This window comes from Protopterus annectens, chromosome 13.part0, assembly GCF_019279795.1.
Source record: "Protopterus annectens isolate FY-2018-M chromosome 13.part0, PAN1.0, whole genome shotgun sequence".
Classification (NCBI taxonomy): domain Eukaryota; kingdom Metazoa; phylum Chordata; order Ceratodontiformes; family Protopteridae; genus Protopterus; species Protopterus annectens.
In genome coordinates, this window is record NC_056747.1 from 965434092 (window position 1) to 965441591 (window position 7500).

General features: G+C 43.3%; 1 protein-coding gene across 2 annotated transcripts in view; it reads left to right on the plus strand.

The window, feature by feature from the left end:
• The window catches only part of KAT2A (lysine acetyltransferase 2A), a 647704-nt gene that overhangs the window by 128487 nt on the left and 511717 nt on the right, over positions 1-7500 (plus strand). The window lies entirely within an intron of this gene.

Consider the following 7500-nt stretch of genomic DNA (forward strand, 5'->3'; position numbering starts at 1 on the left):
TTTCGGCTGCTTCAGTTAGGGGTTGCTGCAGCAGATCGTAGGTCCACAGAATGAGTGACAATCGAGTTTTACAGTATTGAGTTGCCAGCCTGGCATCCAGCCTTCCACAGAAGGCACACACATGCACACAGTCGCACCTGGGGACGATTGAGAATGTCCAATCCACCTGCTGCATGTCTTGGGAATGTGGCAGGAAACTGGAGCATTTGGAGAATTCCCATGCGAACCCAGGGAGTACATGCAGACTCCACACAGAAGGCACCCCAGCCGAGAATTGAACCAGAGAATCTCTTGTTGTGAGGCAAAAACTTTAACTGCTTCACCACTGTGCCAGCCAATTTTGCTGTAACTAAGTAACTGTAATAAAATCACGAGTAGGCTGTACTTTTGTGTAAATTATTTGCTTTATAGTACGTTTAATTGTATTACTGTATACGTATTCATAGATGTGATTTGTTTCCTAGTCTTGTGTGTGTAAGTGCATTCTCACTGCATGTCAAGCTTGCTCAGAAATGGTTTCTGGTCTTATTAGGTTTAAAGTAAACCATTCTTTGTTTTCACAGATTTTTTTTTTTTTTTTTTTATACCACTAACTGCTTTGTACTGTTGGGCGGCCACAGTGGTGCAGCGGTTAGTGTTGCCACCTCACAGCAAGAGGTTCTTCGGTTCGATTCTTGGCTGGGGTGCCTTCTGTGTGGAGTCTGCATGTCCTCCCTGTGGTCGTGTGGGTTTCCTCTGGGTGCTCCAGTTTCCTCCCACATCCCAAAGACATGCATAGGTGGATTGGACACTCTAAATTGGCCCTAGGTGTGTATGTGTGCATGTGTGTGCCTTCTGTGGAAGGTTGGGCGCTGGGCTGGGAACTCGACACCGTAAAACTCCACTGCCAATCATGAGCAGACAAATGATCCGCTGTGGCGACCCCTAACTGGGAAAAAGCCGAAAGAAGAAGAACTGCTTTTTACTGTCAGTTATAGACCCACTGAGTTATGTGCTACTTGACTATCTTAATCAGTGATAAAACTCTCTGCAAGACTTTAGTAGACTGCATCAGTGCCTACAAATTAGGTGGGTAGTAGACAGTAGCATTTCCATTTGCAGTTTTAACTTGCTCCATACCTGACACTCTGACAGCTTGCAGAGGGAGACTGTCCTGCTGCAGTAACATATGGTTCTACATGCAATGAAAAGAGAAGTTTGAGGAAATGAAATCATGGCATTTTCAGTGTTGAAGACCCATAGTGTGGGACTGTGAGTTAGACATAGTGTATGCTTGTTTATTATAGGGGGGCCCGCTCAGGGCATCGTATGTCCGATCCACATAACAGAGGAGTGGAGTGACATGGGTTCACCGCACTTAACAGCTGTCTATGGATGCAACTTACCAGATTGGTCTAAGTAAGGGCATTTTGAGTGTAGGCATTTTCTTGGTTGATCTGCCTTGGTCATTGTGGAGCACAAGATGCAATGTCTGCATTTCATTTGATGTGTTTGGATGGGGTAGGAAGTATTTATGGTCCAACAATACAACTGCCTCTACACTGCAACATGAAGCTGTAGCAGGTCAGTCCCTGCATACCAGGATGTTATTACAGGGCTCCCTTATTGAAAGTGAGAGACTTGTAGTTGTGAATCTCACAACTGAAGTGCAGTGGTGAAGAATTACAAGGAAACTGAAACCCTGCTTTAATGCAGTTACGCCTCTATACCACTGCTACGTTTATGCACAAACTGCAAAATTGCTGTTTCTCCAAGTAAGAGGAATACACTGGGGCACCCCAGTGCTGGATGCTGGTATACTTTTGTAATTTCTCACTATTCCATTCTTTGTAGTTGCAATCCTCACACTTTGAACAGAAATCCATTTTACAACTAGTTTGGGCAGATGATGTGACTGACATTCCTTCTAGTCTGATGGATTGTAATGTTGTTTAGACCACTGTCATGCACATTTCAAATAGCAGATGTTGTGGTCTGGGTTACCCCAGCCCAAAGCTGTAGATAACCAGTATTATTCATATTGTGGGGCCGAGAGATAGGTGTTCTTATAACCAAAACACCAGTAATACCACATATAAAATAATTTGTGTACCTTCAATGTGGACTTCAGTAACTGGACTTAAGTAGCTGTCGCAGAATAGTGATGTGGACAGCCACTTACTTGTACAGAGCTGACATGAATATCAACAGAGAAAAAATGATGTGTAATCCTGTTATTGCCATGCTTTCTCAGAACTGCTAATGCTTGTTCCAGCCTAGTAATCATTTTATCGGGAGCATTGAGACACAAGTCTGAGTTGAAATTATTTTGTTGAATTAATCACTGTTTTTCAGCCTGCACTTGTTAAAGACACTTCATCTGTTTGTTACTGTACTGCTCTTAGGTTGTGATAACAGTATTCTGATATTTCCTAACCTCCTGTGATACTGCAAAAGGTGTTCTGAGTTTGCCAAAGTTCTCCTGAGTCTGCCAAATATTTCTTAAGTTTTACAAAGTTTTTGTGTGTTGTGAACATTTTTCAGGTTTAGTGAACTTATTTCCAGGGATTCCTGATATTGCAGGAATTCTTACTTCTGTTGTAAAGTGTTTGTTACTAAATTTGAAATCAAAGCCAGTTTGTTTTATATTGGGAAAGTTTTTTGCACTCTGGTGGGAACAGAGAGTGAAATTCAGCATCCAAGGTGGGAACTACTAGTTGATAGCTTATTGTGATTTGATATGATTGGCCTAAGGGTTTAACTTTTAAGTCTTTTATCATGCTCGCAATTCTGTTCCCCATGCTTGCAAATAAGCAAACCTCTTCAGTTTAAAATCCTCTATAGGAAAGTTTCTCTGTAGTCTCCCACTGTTCACAGCTGCCCGAAGAGCTGCCAGTTTGTGCAGAGGGTGGTATCACTGCAGGTCTTCTAATAGTATACTACTAAACACTCTCACTTTGACCTTTAAATGACTCTCCCTTACTCTTTCCCATCTAGAAATTGTGGTTCTTTGGCTTACATAGCATAGACTAGATTCAGATGTGCTGAATCTAAACTGCTTGGTATCACTGTGCTCTTAAACCAACCATCTTACATTAAGAGGGCCTCCTTGCACCCTTGTGGCAAAAGTGTGTAGCTCAGGACCCATCTGAGTTGGGGATTGCTGGAGAAGGGTTCTGTTTGGGGCTTTCCCATTGGTAGTTGGATTAAAACTGTTTAAATTTGCCTGTATATAAGCCTTGCGTTTGCTCTCATTTTACTGGAGCTACTCAATGTTTGGTAACTTTAGCCGGAGGTCTGGAGTGCATCTGCACTAAAATCCAAGGCATCCACTGAAAAAACTGAAAAATAAGTATATTTTAAGCCAGCACTGCACTTCAATTGTATTTAATTGAACGGCTGCTTTATTTTTGCTGTTTGTGACTAAGTCCAGCTTGCAGACTTCCTTTCCAAATACGACATTCAGAAAAATCCTGCCACAGTGAGCCGGCGGTTTTGCATCATTTGTCCTACCAGTTTGATTGATATGGGTATCTTGAGGCAATGTAGCAATTGCTCCATGTATACTGACAACCATTTACTCCTAAAACAAACGAACACCCTATGTGAGAGATGCAAATACACTGTGGAACTGGAGTCAATTTTCTCACATAAAAACAAATTAGACATCAAACAGGTTGTCAGCACACATGCTTCACCTCTCATGCAAACCTCACCTCTCACACAAAATAAGGTCGCAACTCATAAACCCATATATGCAGAGGTACTTGCTAAAAGCCTGCCAAAAGCACAGAGACCTCCCAGCGCACACTAACCACTAAGCAAAAAGAAACCACTACACATATCAACACACACCTTCATCTCAACAAATAAGCCCATAAGGCAAAACACATCAAATGTCTTGGTCGTAGGCGATTCCATAGTGAGACACACGGATGTCCCCCTCACCAGATTGGATAGGGGAAGGTCGCAGTCAGCTGCCTATCAGGTGCCAGGATCTGACAAATCACACCTGCACTCAAGTCACTCGATAACAAGTATCGTTATGACTCTGTCATAGTCCATGTTGGAGTGAACGACTTGAGACATACCTCTCTGGACTATATGAAGAGAGACATGATGGAACTCTTTGATTATGTGTCCCTAGCCATAAGCAGTATCCTACCATCACTCAGGATGATGCCACAATACAAACAAATAATAATTGACTTCACCGATTGGTTCAGCTTCTGGTGTCAGTCCAGGGGGGTCCAGTATCTGTCAGCTTAGGAGGATGTGGTAGACAGACTCTGTGTTTTGCTAGAGATGATTTGCACCTGCCCTCCCTAGTCTTTCGGATATGGGTGAAGGTCCTTGCCTCCCCCATAGTGCCTTTTGTAGGCAGTGTCAAAGGAGCAAATTTTCTAATGTAACAAAATCTAATCCAGACAAACTCAGGGTTGTTCTGCTTAATGCTAGAAGTTTAAACACGAAACTGCACTCCCTGGAAGCAGTCCTCACCTTGGAGGATGTCAACATGTGTGCAATTACTGAGACATGGTTTAAGGCCACTGAGAGCACCCCGGTCGAGCTGGGCTACAATGGCTTCCACAAGCTCCAAAATGAGCGTGAAGAAAACAAAGGTGGAGGTGTATCCATTTCCATTAAAACCAAATACACTTCAAGACTGGTCAGACAGCATGACTCTCTCAAACTACTCAGTGTCCAATTAACTGCTGGGAAAGTACCATACCACATCATTGTTGGCTATAGATCCCCCTCCATCAACCAGGATAAGCACACCACTTACCTCGACTTAATGGAATCCCTCTCCATACAGCCCAACACCTTAGTCATGGGAGATTTCAACTATCCTTCCATAGACCAAGGGACATATGTGAGCAAAAACCCATTCCCCCACAGGTTCCTGGACTTTAACACAAATGCTGTGGAACAGATGGTGTGCACCCCCTCTAGGAGTTCTAATGTTTTTGACATAGAACTCACCAACATGGGGGCCACTGTACTTCCCCATGAGTGATGCCCTCCCTGCTTAGGTCAGACCACAAGTCAGTCTCGTTTGAAGTAACTGCTGGAATCAACACACTCACAGGAGCAAAAATTATAAAAAAAACTCTACCAAAGCTAACTACTGCCTACTAAGCAATGGTACAAAACGCTTCATACCACCTGCAATCGCAGACATCAGTGATCACAATGCAGAAGTGTATGCAAATGCCCCGTACAAACATTTAAGCGACTGCATAAACTCTGCTGTACTGGATCAAAACCAGGTCTTCTTGTAAAAACAATCCACCGTGGTGGACTTCAAGTATAAACAGATTGTATAGCAAGAGGAAGAAACTGTTGTCCAAAAGCAAGAGAGATATCACTGTGCAACTATGTCTGAAATATAAAAAAGAATGCCCAGCTATGTGCCGAACTGGTTGTAGATGGGATCAGTCATACTACACAGGATCAGTCATACTACACTGGAAGATATTGCCAACCTGCTAAGTGACAGATTCAGTGCAGACTTCACCCCCCCCCCCATCCCCACCTACCACAACCCAAAGCATACCTGACACCTGCCCTCTACCTAGTATCTCTAGAAAACAGGTAGTCTCTGTGCTCACCAAGGCCAAAAACACAGCCTCCGTGGGACCAGATAATATCCCAGGTTGTTTACTAAACAATCTAAACAAGACCTGGCAGATCCACTTGACCTGTCTAATCATAGCTTGAATTTGTTCGCTATATTCCTGCAGAATGGAGAACAGCAACAGTAGTCCCTGTGCACAGAGAGAGGCCATCAACTGACGGTGGGAACTACAGACCCTTAAGTCTAACCAGCCTCAACTGCAAGGCTGTGGAAAGGATTATCATGGACCTTCTTAACAAGGACATAGGTGACCTCCATACGCTGGACCCAACCAGTTTTGTCTTTGAGTAGATCATGCTTGTTAAACTTGGTAGACTTCTTTGAGAATGTCACCAAAGCTATGGACGAAGGTAAGACTGTGCACATAGCCTATTTTGACCTTGCCAAGGCTTTTGACACAGTTCCCCACTCTGCCATCATTGAAAAACTTTTCCCAGATAGAGATTAACCCTTAGGTTACTGGATGGGTAGCCAGTTGGCTCACCAGCAGAACACACACTATCAAAATTGGTGACTCCACCTCCACCAGTAGAGTCATCTCCAGTGGAGTACCACAGGGGTCTGTGCTGGCCCCCTTATTGTTTAGCATCTGTTTCTCAGAAGTCCAGGCCAAAGTAGATGGCCTTTGGCTCACAAATTTCGCTGATGATTTTAAACCAGGAGCAGTCATGGAGTCCCCCAACGATGTTGACATATTACAAGAAGGGCTAACACAAACAAATGGTTGGTGTCAAAGCCATGGTCTAAAATTAAATGCAAAAAAAATGCATTATTCCCTTTGGTAAAATGGAATTCCCTACAAATTACAACATTGACAGCACCTCCCCCCTGAGTTCCAACCCAGTGGTACAAGATTTGGTAGCACATGTTAATAACAATCTGAACTTTGAACACCAAGTTTCTACAGCAGCTGGAGAGACCTGAGAGGGTTCTCACTAAGAAAATACAGGGACTCCAAACCATGACCTGCTTGGACAGACTGAAAGCCCTGTCACTTTACTCTCTACCTTATAGGCTGCAGAGAAGTGACTTGTGCAGGTCTATAGGGCAATTGCCAACCCTGCCCTAATGGAAATGCTGCACATCCGCAAGTCAACTGGCATAGGAGTCACTCACACTAGGGATCTCAACCTAGTTTGTGACATTAACAGAACATGTTGGAGAGATAGATATGTCTCCCAGAGACTGCCTCTTCTCTGGACTAGACTTTGTTTATGTAAAACAGAGCTCCTCACTGACCCTATTCAAACGTAACTTAGATAATTGGATGGGAGACTGCAGATTCGGCCCTGGGATGGCACCCATATCCCTCATGGACAGGGGTAGCTGGTGTTGATCACAGACCCTCTCTGTTCATAAATTTGTTCTGGAAACTACACAAAAAGAACAAATGGTAATACTTGGGATTAACATGGCTAGGCTTGTGAAGGCTCTAGGGCTGCTAGCCTAGTAACCTGCATTGTTTCAGTGGGCAGCTTCCTACAGTAGGTAGTAATGGCAAAGGCAGTTGGCTTAGTTTCTAGCCAGTAATTGGAATCAATGACAAGAGTCCAGTTTATTGGTGGTTAGCTGGAAGCAGAGTACTCTTGCCTCTAAATGTTCATTGTCCAGTGGTTGCAAAATAATCTCTGTGTCAGTGTGTAAAGAATTGAAAGTTTCATTAAACAAGGTTAGCATGAACAGGCAGTTTCAAAATGGAAAGTCAGGTTTTAGAATCATTCAGCATAATAGGAGGTTCTCTGTTACTTCTATTGGCACTCTTGTAATTCACTTTACTAATGTTTAGACTACAACATTTTGAATACTGCCCTCCACTTCTCATTTCATAGAAACCACGGTGTGTTTCTGTGCACTAAGATCACATGAACTGGGGTTACTAA